Below are 13,296 nucleotides of genomic sequence, written 5' to 3'. Positions count from 1 at the left end.
ACAAGTATTCTCTGTTCTATTCTGTGATTACGGAGCAACTCTTTACTTGCTCTACTTCTGGAAGGCTTCGAGCTACTTTGATTTAGCTTTCACCTGTTTATATGTAAATACACTTAAAGTACACATCAAGTTAGGCTCCCATTTCAGACTCCCGCGACTTCCTTTGAATTAGTTTAATGTCTTGAAGTTACAAAACACAACATTGGCGACGAGGTATTTTTAAAATTAACGCAAGCTAGCTACCGACCTATTGAAGGTACAGCGAGACGTTTGAACTTAAAAAAGAATACAGCGAGGAACAGCAAGTTAAAAAAAGCAAACCCACATGTGCAGACAGTTGGGTTAAAAAGCAGTGCAGCACACGTTCTTCGGAAGGAAGACACGATCGAGATTTTTTTTTAAGTCAGAAAATGGAAGAACTCAGGGTTCATAAGCAGTGGGTACCGGGTGATAACAATCATAAAAAGAATTGGAAAAGGCCGGCTAGCTTGGAAAGATTGATTTGAGTACAACAACAGGTAACTGGATTTTATATACCGAGCAAATTCAAAAGTGTTTTTTGGCAGCCAGTGAGAAACAAGTACCAATTTTGCTGAGTGCATTGGGTTTAAAGGCATACAGTTTGCTTCGAAGTTTGACTGCTCCAACCAAACCAGCAGAAAAGAGCTTTGCTGATATTGTCAAAGTAACACATGAACATTTGGAACTGAAGCCATTGTTCATTTCAGACTGCTTGAGGTTTCATAAACAGAAGAGGTCCAAAGGAGTTCATAAGCAAAAGGAAGGGCAGTCCATTTCAGCTGAATTGAAGAGACTGTCTGTGCATTGGCAGTTCAGCGATGGTCTTAATGATGCACTGAGAGATTGTTTAGTTTGTGGAATCTTACAAGGGAGCATTCAAAATTGGTTCCTCACTGAAGAACTGCATTTGAAATTGCTGCAGCAGTGGAAGCAGCAGTCAGAGATGAAAGTGAGCACGAACAAAATTGCAGCATCTGAACAGGCCAAACAAATTATGTTACCGTTGTGGCAGGGTATGCAACAAAGTAGGTCACATATAAAGAGCATGTTGGGCAGATTATAATAAGTGAACTGCACAAGGAAGAGAAAAAGCTAAAAGGTCCAGTTGCAGTTTCAAAAGGAGCACTAATCTGCATGCAGTTGATGAAAAATCTGATGAGAATGATACAGGATTATGTAGCCTTGAGATATAAGTGTGAAAATTAACAATAGACAAGCAGCATGACTTACACCAGAATTGAATGGCAAATAATTAATTAAAATGGAATTGGACACTGGCTCAGTTGTTTCAGCCATTCCACAGAATGAGCTCGAATGATATTTCAAAGATTCTAAACTGAAGCCTGCAGATATACAACTGAGAACTTGTACTGGAGAACAGATAACTCCTGTAGGAATGACATTTGCAACTGTGAATTACAACAACCAACAAGCCATATTGAGTGTGTGTGTGATTAAAAATAGATGGACCAGCTTTGTGTGGGGGCTTGTCTGGCTAAGACAACTATTTCTTGATTAGAGATGCATCCATCATTTGCATGCCACATCCTCTGCAATGAAGCCATATGAAAGCAAATTAAGAAAGTTGTTGGAGGATGCCACAACTATCTCCATGCTGAACACCATGAGCCGTTGCCCAACGGAGGACAACCAGGTTTTGGTACCATCCTCTGTGCCTCTGGTCGGAAAGCATATTTGACCAAGGAAGGGCCATGCTGCTCAGAAGAAGCGTGTAATTCACTGATAACAATTGCGAAGGGTTAAGGGCTCAGCAGAGAGGCACACCACAGGACATCTTGTCAGCAGTGGTCCATTTTGTTGTAAATACCCGAGAAAGCTTCTGATATCGATGCAATGCTCCTCAGACAGGATGAAGAGGTCAATACTCCCCAATGCCATTAGGCTTTACAATTCAACCGCCAGGACTTAAGAACTTTTTAAAAGCTATTATTAATGCTTTTTGAGATAGTGATTTAGATGCATATCATATTTTTTACTGAGTTAAGTATTGTATGTAATTAATTTTGCTACAACAAGTGTATGGGACATTGGAAAAAAAGTTGAATTTCCCCATGGGGATGAATAAAGTATCTATCTATCTATTTATTAGGCAGTTACCTGCAAAATGAAGCTTGGTTTTTAAACTGGGTGAGATTTCAGGAAAGTTACAAGCATTTGGCTTTTGTGAATATAGAGAACCAAAATCTGCTCCACGTGCATTAACTAGGGTTATTAGATGAACTCAAATGGGGGGCAAAGAGCTGCTTATAAAAGTAGATTCAAAGACTAAAGAGCAAACACGAGGAAATCTGCAGATGCTGGAAATTCAAACAGCAACACACACACAAAATGCTGCTGGAACGCAGCAGGCCGGGCAGCATCTATAAGGAGAAGTGCTGTCGACGTTTCGGGCCGAGACCCTTCGTCAGGACTAACCGAAACGTCGACAGTGCTTCTCCCTATAGACGCTGTCTGGCCTGCTGTGTTCCACCAGCGTTTTGTGTGTGTTGTTCAAAGACTAAAGCCCAGCTGGATGAACAGAAGGCCAAAAAGGAAGGGAGACAATGGAGATGCGAAAACAGAGGACTCATCAGGAAATGTTGCGGATGAGGAGACCTAGAGGAGAGATCAGATCGTGAAGGGAGCAATAGAGGGATTAATAAGAGAATTCTCCAGCGATTGAGATGCACCTTCTGAAGATCTAGATGCACAAACTAGAAGAAGAAAAAGAAAGGTGTTTGGAGCTGTCAGAACCACCTCCTGCAGTCTCAGAGTCCACTCCCACCACCACCAGGGAGGAGGCCCCCGATGCTGAGATTGTTTCACAGCCACAAGTCTCACCTGCTAAACAGACTCACCTCCCTTGTCAGGAAGGACGTTATGCCACAGGAGTAAGAAATCCCCCGCAGCAATTAAACCGTTAGGCCTGAATGGGACAATTTAAAATTACTATGCTGTGGATGTCTGTATATGGTAGTTGTATTATATAGCATACTGTGTATATAGTTGAGATGCGTTCTCCATTGAATTGGAGTTCATAGCTAAGCAGGGAGGAGGGCTGTGTATTTAATATTTCAATAATACTTGAGTAATCCTGCATATATGATTAAGCATCTTTGTTCATTTAAATAATTCATTCCACATTATTTGTAAAAATACATGAATCACATACATCATCATGCTACCACATGACGCATGTGCACCTTGCTGAAAGTAAACACAAAGTTAGACTCACATTTTGGACGCCCGTGTCATCCTTTGAATTAGTTAAATGTTTTGAAGTTACATTCTCCCAGTGACCTCATGGGCTTCCTCTGGGAGCCCCAGTTTCCTCCCGCATTCCAAAGACCAATGGGTTAGTAAGGGTTAGTGAGTTGAGGGCACGCCTTGTTGGCACCAGAAGTGTGGCCAGGTGGCCCCAGCACGTCTGTGTTGGTTGTTGATGCAAACAACACATTTCACTGCAGGTTCATGTAACAAATCTTTAACCTCGCTTTTGTAGCTTCCTTATGCCCTTTTTATCACTACTTTCCCATCTATTTTAGCAGCCGTCACTAGTGCTTTCACTGAGTTCACTGATAACAATTGTGAAGGGTTAAGGCCCCAGCAGACAGGCATACCACATGACATCTTGTCAGCCAGAAGAACCGTCTATGCCCTCTCTCCCCTGCTTGTTTGCCAGCCAATCTTCGCTCCTTTTGGTATGACATCTGGTACACTGTGTGCTTTTATTTTCTGTAGTAGCTTTTGCTGTAGCACTTACCAAATGCCTCTGGAACTACCAGTTCCCACTTTACCCACAGCCCGAGTTTCAGTTCTGCTCAGCAAAAGAATTGCACACTTTTGGAAGGGGCGCTGAAGAGGACAATAGCAATTCTAATTTTAATATGAATAAGCTGCATAAACTTTATATTAAATAGCCTCACTGCGCTGAATGAAACACATGCTCAACAAGTGTGTTTAGGGGATGGGGTACTTTTAACATGAATTATCTTCAGTGCAGATGAAGTAGGCCAGGGTGCTTCACAGTACAGGAAATTCCCATTTCCTATTCAACACTGAGCTGTCTAAGTTTCCTGGAGTGACTCATCAGTTCAACTCGAATGGAACCTCGAATTCAAGATACAGTTTTGATAACTGCTCTTTTCTTGTCTTTCTAATTGTGTGCAAGGTTTTCAACAGGACAAAAATAGACATGATTTTATTTGAATTAAAAGACGAGTGAATAATAACCTTTTTGTTGCAATAGATAAATCACTTACATTGCGCAACACCATTTTAAGCAGGCACTTATTTAAAATAGATAGCTTGGGAATGTATATACTGAAGAGCTGTTGGTTGATATGTTAGTACTATATTTAGTTTTTATCTGCTGAATCTGTCCTCTAAATCCGCTGCATAGTGATTAAAATCACTAAACTATACTCTACTTTTCTTCTGAAATGTATTTATAAAAATAGCAACTCTGTACCTTCAATTAGCAGTATCAGGGTAGCGGTATTAGGAAATGTGACTAAGAAGCTTGTTAAAGAAGCAGGGTTTAAGGATAAATTTGAACATATTCAGTTTCTAAATTGAAGATTTGCTGCACTGGGAGTCAATGGATGGACAAAAAAAAATTGGTTGAGTTCATCTGAAGGTGCACGACAAGTCAAGAAAGGTCAAGTGTAGAATTAACTCTAAAGGTTGCAGTAATGCTAAGACACAGGCAGAGACGGGCAATGGCAGCGAAGCCCCTGAGATGGGAGAGAACGGAGTACCAAGACCAAAACCATCTCATTCAGGGGTTCCTGATCTCTTTATGCCTTACCATTAACATAGAAACATAGAAAATAGGTGCAGAAGTAGGCCCTTCGGCCCTTCGAGCCTGCACCGCCATTCAGTCTGATCATGGCTGATCATCCAACTCAGAACCCTGTACCTGCTTTCTAGCAATTCCTTTCACATCTTTTTATTTCAGATATGGTTCCTATACTGTTAGAGCCTGTTAGCTACATTCTGACTGTGTGATTTCAGGCCAATCTGGCACTTTGCTATCTCCAGGAGTGTACCACGAGGCTGCAACCGAAGTGTATGTTATGGAGGCCAGGAGACAGGGCATGAGCCCATGGTCAACTCCATCTCTTGCCAACTAAAGCCACCAAGGAAGATTGAAATCAAGGCAGGAGCAAAGGGTGAGGTTAAACCAGGTTGGGAACCCCCAATTCAACCTGTTGGAATTGGAAAATGAGAACATTTTGAACTAATAAAAAGGCGGTCTTAGGACTCAATGAAGAAATTCTCCATTCCCCATGGTAAAAACTCCGGGATTAAAAACTGGATTGTAATGCACGGAGAGATTGATTGATCCTTTGGCAAGGATGAATTCAAGCTAAGCAAATTGTCTTCCTCATCCTGGGTTCAATTCCTGCCCTTGCTTGGGAAGAGTTTGTACCCTCTCCCCCTGACCGTGTGCGTGGGTCTCCTCCGGCTGCTCTGGTTTCCTCCCACAGTCTAAAAATGCACCAGTTCGTAGGTTAGTTGCTCATTGTAAATTGCCCTGTGATCAGGCTGGGATTAAATCGGGGGATCGCTGGGCGGCATGACTCGGAAGGCCGGAAAGGCCTATTCTGCACTGTATCCCAATATTTAATAAATCCCTAAACTTAATCCCAATATTCTAGTTATTACTGGACTTGACTCATACAACTACAGTAGTATCTTTGCCAGTTAGAGCGTTGCAAAGCCCCTTGTAAACAGAGGAAAATCACTGGAAGTGTCCTAACTTGGAGACAGCAACAGCCCATTCATACTACCGCATTTGAATCAGAATCAGATTCAATATCACCGGCATACGTCGTGAAATTTGTTAACTTTACGTCAGCAGGACAATGAATTACATGATAAACAAGTATAGAGAAAAAAACTGAGTTACGGTAACCATATATATATATTGCATTAGTTATTTTAACTTAACTATTTAATAGACATATATATATATGTTAAGTTAAAATAACTAGTGCAAAAAAAACAGAAATAAAAAAGTAGTGAGGATAAATTTGGGGATAAGAACTAGCCTGAACAGTGGGAAAACAAATCTCTGCTGTCATGTAATAGTTATATCCACCTGAGAGAGTAAACTTGGCCTTGGTTCAACGTCCCGTTTAAAAGAGGGCACTTCTAACACGTCAGCGCTACAGTAGAACATCCGTCTAAATTACTGAACTTAAACCCGCAGCCTCCTCTTTCCAAAACAAATGCCTTGCTGGTCGGGATGCACTTCCACACCTTCAGCCCAGAACCGGAGCATTTCCACAGCTATTAAATGACTCCTGAGGATAATAATTTGCGACGGCCGACGTCCACACAAGCAAGTGAAAGCCTATGCAAAGCCAACTGAGGCAACAGTGCAGTGGAAATCCTTTCAGACAAGCGCCACATGGACTTGTACATCTCACACCACACACCCTCAGCACTACATTGAAGCCGCTGCCTCTTCTCCCACCCCTGAAGAGAGGCAATTCCCCCACCTGTGCTAGCATCGTGCTCCTGAACAGCGTGATGGCCTACTGGATGGTGCCAAGCTGTACAGCCCAGCCACTGGGGTTCGGTTCCCGCCGCCGTCTGTAAGCAGCTCTCCCCATGACCAACCGGTTTGTTCCGGGACTCCCGCAGTCCAGCACCGTACAGGTTAGGGGTAGCAAATGCTACGCTGATGCCAGAAGCATGGAGGCATTTGAGGGCTGCCCCCCCCCCCCCCCACCTCCAGCACCTCCTCGGACTGTTTTAATCTTTAACTGTGGTTACATGGTTACATCACATGGAATTCTTAATGCTCATTTTACGATCCTTTTTATAAGGCCTTGAGATACAGGAGCAGAATTAGGCCATTCGGCCCATTGAATCTTCTCTATCATGTGATCATGGCTGATTTACTTTCCCTCCCAACCCCATTCCCCTGCCTTCGCCCCGTAACCTTCGACGCCCTTCCTAGTCAAAAAATTTATCAGTCTCTGCTTTAAAGTTACACATTCTACATTATAGGCTTACATAATAAATACAACACTGTAGGAGATATTTCAGAATTGGAGCCAGAATCAGGTTTATGCCTATGTGTCCTGTTTGAAAGAGAACTAACTCTAACTGGTCCTTCCTCCCTCCATCGCAATAATGCACATTTCTTGACGTAAATATTCAATCCCCCACCTGGATCCTCTTCCATTACGTTTTTGAGCAGTGTGTTCCAGACGTCAACCTTTTGCTTAAAACTCTTTGTTTGTTGTCAATGGCAAGACACTCGTACTGACTGCGAACTTCCCTTTTGCTATTCCACTCTATCAACTTGAGCTCTAAGTAACTGAAGAAAAAATTCGCAACGTCTGCTGTTGTCTCGTGTCAAACTTTTTTAAAAAAACGATATTTCTGAATGTCATTGCTAATCAAAAGCTGGTAAAAGAAATAAAGCATTGAATTTTTTAAAATTAAGCAGTACAACACTTTGGGAGCACTTTTAAACGACACAAAAGTTGCGAATAAGTTACTGACCTTTCTCCCTGAATAAATGGAGACAGTGTTCGTGTGCCCAGTGTAACCAGGCACAAATTCTCCAGAGCAAGTGTTGTGTAATTGCTGCGAGTTTGCTCCCCGCGGTGGACCCATACAGTCCACGCGGGACTGGAGTCAAAGTTGTTGCTGATGAATGCGAGCCAGCAGGCTCGGGAATTCTCCATCTATATGGAGATGCTGAAGCTGGTGGGGGGGGGGGGGGGGGTAGTACGCAGAAAAACGCCGTAATTTCCATGCAGGCCCTCTGATATTTTCATGCAGGATCCATTTTTTTTCTAGAATATGTATAAATGGCAATTATTTTAATCCATGCCTTTACATCTGCAATATTTTCCTCCTTCAAGAATTCTAACTCCATGAAATGTAACCTTTTCTCCTCAAAGGAGAATAAAGCAATTCCATTTAACTGAAGTCGCTCACATTTTTTTACACCTTTGCTTGAGTGTGGCGCACTGTTGATCACTACTAAAGGGTCAATGGTGATTTGCACTGCTGCAGACTCACTTTCTTTTGGACTCTTTACAACTCATGTTTGTACTTTTTTTTTTGCACAATTTGTCTTCTGTGCATTGGTTGCCAATCTTTGTTTTTTTTCGTAAATTCTACTGTATTCCACTCCCCCCCCCCCCCCGTAAATGCCTGTAAGCAAATGTATCTTAAGGTAGTATATTGTAACATGCACACACTTTGATAATAAATTTACTCTGAGCCTCATCTGTACACTGTCTCTTTTCATAACAGCAAAGCTCTGGACCGAGTTTCTCTTCACTATACCTGCCGTCTTCAAACATTTGTTGACACCTCTTGGATTCTTCTACTCTGACAACCCTGTAGCATTTCACTGCTTCATTAGGGATATGCACACTTCAAAAAGAATCAAATACTTGCTTTCCCTAACAACTTAAAAAAAATATATAATGGGCGGCTATGGACACATGCATTCTTGCCTATGCATAGAATGCAGTCGATTTAAATCCTGCCTCATTCAAACCCACCTCATTCTTCCAACCAAGACTTCATACTTCTGTTAAATATCACAAAGTTGAAAGTAAATTTATTGTCAGAGTGCATACATGTAACCATGTGCAACATTGAGATTCATTTTCTTGTGGGCATGCTCAATAAATCCAATACCCAGAATAGAATCAATGGCAGACTGCACCAACAGAGCAGACAACCAGTGTGCAAAAGACAAGGAAAGACAGTGTGCAAGTTCAAAAGAAAGAAAAACAAGAAATAATAATAATAATAATAATAATAATCAAACGATAAATATCAAGAACATGAGATGAAGAGTCCTTGAAAGTGAGTCTATAGGTTGTGGGAACATTTCAATGATGGGGCAAGTGAAGTTGAATGAGGTTATCCCCTCTGGTTCAAGAGCCTGATGGTTGAGGGGTAATAATCGTTCCTGGTGGTGTGAGTCCTGAAGCTCCTGTACCTTCTTTCTGATGGCAGCAGCGAGAAGAGATCATGGCCTGGGTGGTGGGAATTCCTGATGATGGATGTTGCTTTCCTTCAACAACGCTCCATGTAGATATGCTCGATGGTGGGGAGGGCATTACCCATGATAGACTGGGCCGTATCCACTACTTTTTTTAAGGATTTTCCATTCAAGGGCATTGGTGTTTCCATACCAGGCTGTGGCGCAGCCAGTCAATATACTATACTCTCTGGAGTTCAGAAGAATGAGAGGGGATCTTATAGAAACACACAAAATTTTGAATGGGATAGATAAAATAGAAGTAGAAAAGTTGTTTCCATTGGTAGGTGAGACTAGAACTAGGGGACATTGCCTCAAGATTCAGGGGAGATTTAGGATGGAGATGAGGAGCAACTGTTTTTCCCAGAGAGGGGTGAATCTGTGGAATTCTCTGACCAGGGAAGCAGTTGAGGCTTCTTCACTAAATATTCTTTTCAAATATTTTTATTATTATTATTATTATTCAAAAATACACAGGTACATTGAAGTAACAACACTTACAATGCCTCAAAAAATTATCTTAAAGATTGAAAATTTTTGTGAATAAAAAAACCCTACTAAGCAAAAACAGTGAGGAAAAAAAAGAAAAAGAATATTTCTAAGAAACAGTTAGATAGGTCTTTACATAGTAAGGGAATTAAGTGTTATGGGGAAAAGGCAGGTAGATGGAGCTGAGTTTATGGACAGATCAGCCTTGATCTTATTGAATGGCAGGGCAGGCTCGATGGGCCGGATGGCCTGCTCCTGCTCCTATTTCTTATGGTCTTATAATCTCAGTCACACATAGAAGTTTGTCAAAGTTTTAGGAAGTTTGTCAAAGTTTTAGATGTCATGTTGAAACTTTGCAAACTCCAAACTAGGCTGGGGCACAGTTGTGCTTTCTTGAGGCCAAGGTCTTGAAGCTTATTGATTAGTTTTGAGGGGATGATAGTATTGAATGCTGAGCTGTAGTTGATAAAGAGCATCCTGATGTATGCACCTTTGCTGTCTAGATGTTCCAGTGAGGAGAGAGGAGACAATGAAATGGCACCTGTTGTGTCAACAGGCAAATTGGAATGGATCCAAGTTGCTTCTCAGGCACCAACCTCTCAAATCACTTCGTAACTGTGGATGTAAGTGCTACTGGATGATAATCATTGAAGCTGGTTACCATGTTCTTCTTTGGCACTGGTATAATTCAAGCCTGCTCGAAGCAGGTGGGTACCTCACACTGTTAAAGTGAGTGGTTAAAGATCTTAATGAACACTCCAGCCAGTTGATCAGTACAGACCTTAAGTACTTGGCCTTGTACCCCCATTTGGGTTCATCTTCCTGAAGGAGCTCTCACTTCTGCCTCAGAGACTGAAATCACAGGATCATCGGGGGCTCTGGGTGTTCGTGAAGGTCCCTCCATGTTTTGATGGTCAAAGCGAGCATAGAAAGCATTGAGTTCACCTGGAAGCATTGTCCTGTTGTCTCCTATGTCACTTGATCTCACTTTGACAGAAGTGTTAGCATTCGAGTCCTGTCACAGCTGACGAGTATCCTTCATTGATTCAAGTTTAGTCCAGAATTGTCACTTTGCCCGATAAATGGCTTTCCGGAGATTGTACCTGGACCTCCCGTAACTTTCTTGGTCACCAGGCTCAAATACCTCTGATCAGATCCTCGGGAAATTGTAGGTCTCATGCCTCATCCAGAGCTTCTGGTTGGGAATGGTTTTAGAAACAAAGAAAACCTACAATACAGGCCCTTCAGCCCACAAAGTTGTGCCAAACATTTCCCTGCCTTAGAAATTACTAGGCTTACCCATAGCCCTCTATTTTTCTAAGACCTATCCAAAAGTCTCTTAAAAGACCCTATCATATCTGCCTCCACCACCATTTCCGGCAGCCCATTCACACTCATCTACGAATACTTTCATGAAGTCCATGACAACCATGGTATATTCATGATAAGTTCTTGAACCTGGCACCATCACTGACTCAAAGCAATGTCAACCCCTTTCACCATATTCGACAGAAATCAGTTACTATTCTTACCATTGTTTACCAGATTTCTAACTTTGATGCCATCTTCAAGCTTTGTATTTATGATTTATGTACTCAAATCCAAAGCATTTATATTAAAATGAGCAGAGACTTGACAGCGCCATTGTACACATTCCCCCATTCATAAAGTAACCATTCACTATTACTTTCCTCTTTGTCCTTTATCCAAAAAGGTACCTATATTTGTTACTTCTTGTAAAATTCCATGGTCTTTAATTTAACCTCCAAGGCAATCATTTCATATTGTTTTCAACACCTGTTGAGTACACAGACATCAATGACACACCCTTTATTAAGCTTGTTGCTTCCAAAGAACTTTGTGTAAAGTTTATCTGCCATTATTTACCTTTAACAAATCTTACTAAGGTAAGGTAGGCAGCTTCATGGACATTCATGACTAGTTAGCTTTCAACTACATTTGCGGTCATCGTTGCTGCCAATGACATTTTTTTTTAAATTCCCAATTCAATTGAAGTAGGTATTTGAACTTAACATGTTCGTAGTTGCAATGGTGAGATTCATGTTCCTGAATCTGTGGCCAATTCTCTAGTTAATGAACCAGTAAATTAATCAACTTGCTCCTGCCTTTCACAATGCTGTATCACTTTTGTCCCAAACTATTGGCTTTGAAAAGCAAAGAAAGGACTAATAGACATCTCAGTCCACAGCTTTCTCACTGCTCATTTGGAATGAACCTGTAAAACACAAGTCACTGATCCACTTTTAATTTAATTTCAAAGAGTTATAGGATGTTGTCAACTACATGATGCGGGGGGAAAAAAGGTAAATTAATTAGATCGGCATTTCTTATCAAAACAGTCTTGGGTCTTGAAGCTGGGTCTTTTGTAGAATCTGCTAGGCAACAATTACTTCAAAAACACTGGTGAAAATGGTACAGTCAAACCCGTAACAGAGTCAATATTCAGTTGCATTAGATCCAAATAGTTGCTGTAGTGAGAAGCTACTCTTTTCAATAACTTTTAAAAATTAATTATTCATTTTGATGTCTATCAACAGCACAGGATAAATACAATCATGTTACATGTTCTTGCTTACTGTTTAAGTACTATTACATGTAAAAAGAACTCACTACTTTCAAACCAGAGCTTGAACATCTGACAGTGTACAACAGACTCAATGGGCTGAATGGTCTAATTCTGCTCCTATGTCTTAGTTTGACAATAATGGATCCCAACTGATGATTCAGCATTTACCTTATTTAAATTCCTTTCAAAATTCTCAAATGTAGGAAAAAAAAGCATTCGCGAATTACTTATTGCAAAACTGGAAGAATATTAGGTGTAAATATTAGCTGTTTCAAGACTCGAAAATAAATACCATGCATAAAACATGGCAGATTACACCAATTTCAAAACCTGATGCATACATTGTGATGTGTGGCATTGGAGTAACACCTAGTTTAATACCTGGGGTAGGAATATGCATCATTATGAAACTTTTCACATTAAATGTTAGTATTCTATAGTCAGTTCCTGATAACCAGAGTTGCACATTGCAGAAATTATTTGTGTCTGGATTATACATTGCTTCTAAAGATAACGGGATTTACCAGATTTCCGCTGCTTCAGTACAACATTACAGCTTTGATGGACCCAATTTGGCTTAGGAGTTAAGATTCTGTACTGCAAGCTTCAGAAATTACATTGGAATGCAGATGTGAGCTGATTAACATAACTTCATATAAGCTCTGTTTCTCTACACTGCTTGATGCCTTCAGTTAACAAAACTTTCACTGCTCTGAGATTTAAAACTGACATAAATTATCCTTTGCAGGCTAGGATTCCAAATTTGTGCAATTCCTTCCTCATATCTTAAAGGCTCAGCTACGTTTTAAATTATGGCTCAGGTTACCAGACTTTCCAACAGTTGCATAGTTTATCAGAAAACCCTTGAAGACTTCATTTTAAATGCCCATTTCCCTTCTGTATTACAGGGAATACAGAGCTTGTCCATGTAATCACTCTTTATAATTTTATCCATTTATTCTAGAAATTGTTCCTGTAAACCAATATACTCTCACAAAGCCAGTAAGTCCCACTCTGTTGTGGAAGAATGCAGATGTATTCACTGGAATTTAGAAGAATGAGGGGTGACCTAATTGAAACCTTTCAAAAGGTGAGAGGCCTCAACAGAGTGGACGCAGAAAGGATGTTTCCCATTGTGTGAGTGTCTAAGACCAGAGGACACAGCCTCAAA

This window comes from Hemitrygon akajei, chromosome 14 (assembly GCF_048418815.1).
Source record: "Hemitrygon akajei chromosome 14, sHemAka1.3, whole genome shotgun sequence".
NCBI classification, from domain to species: domain Eukaryota; kingdom Metazoa; phylum Chordata; class Chondrichthyes; order Myliobatiformes; family Dasyatidae; genus Hemitrygon; species Hemitrygon akajei.
This window is presented reverse-complemented; position numbering follows the sequence as displayed.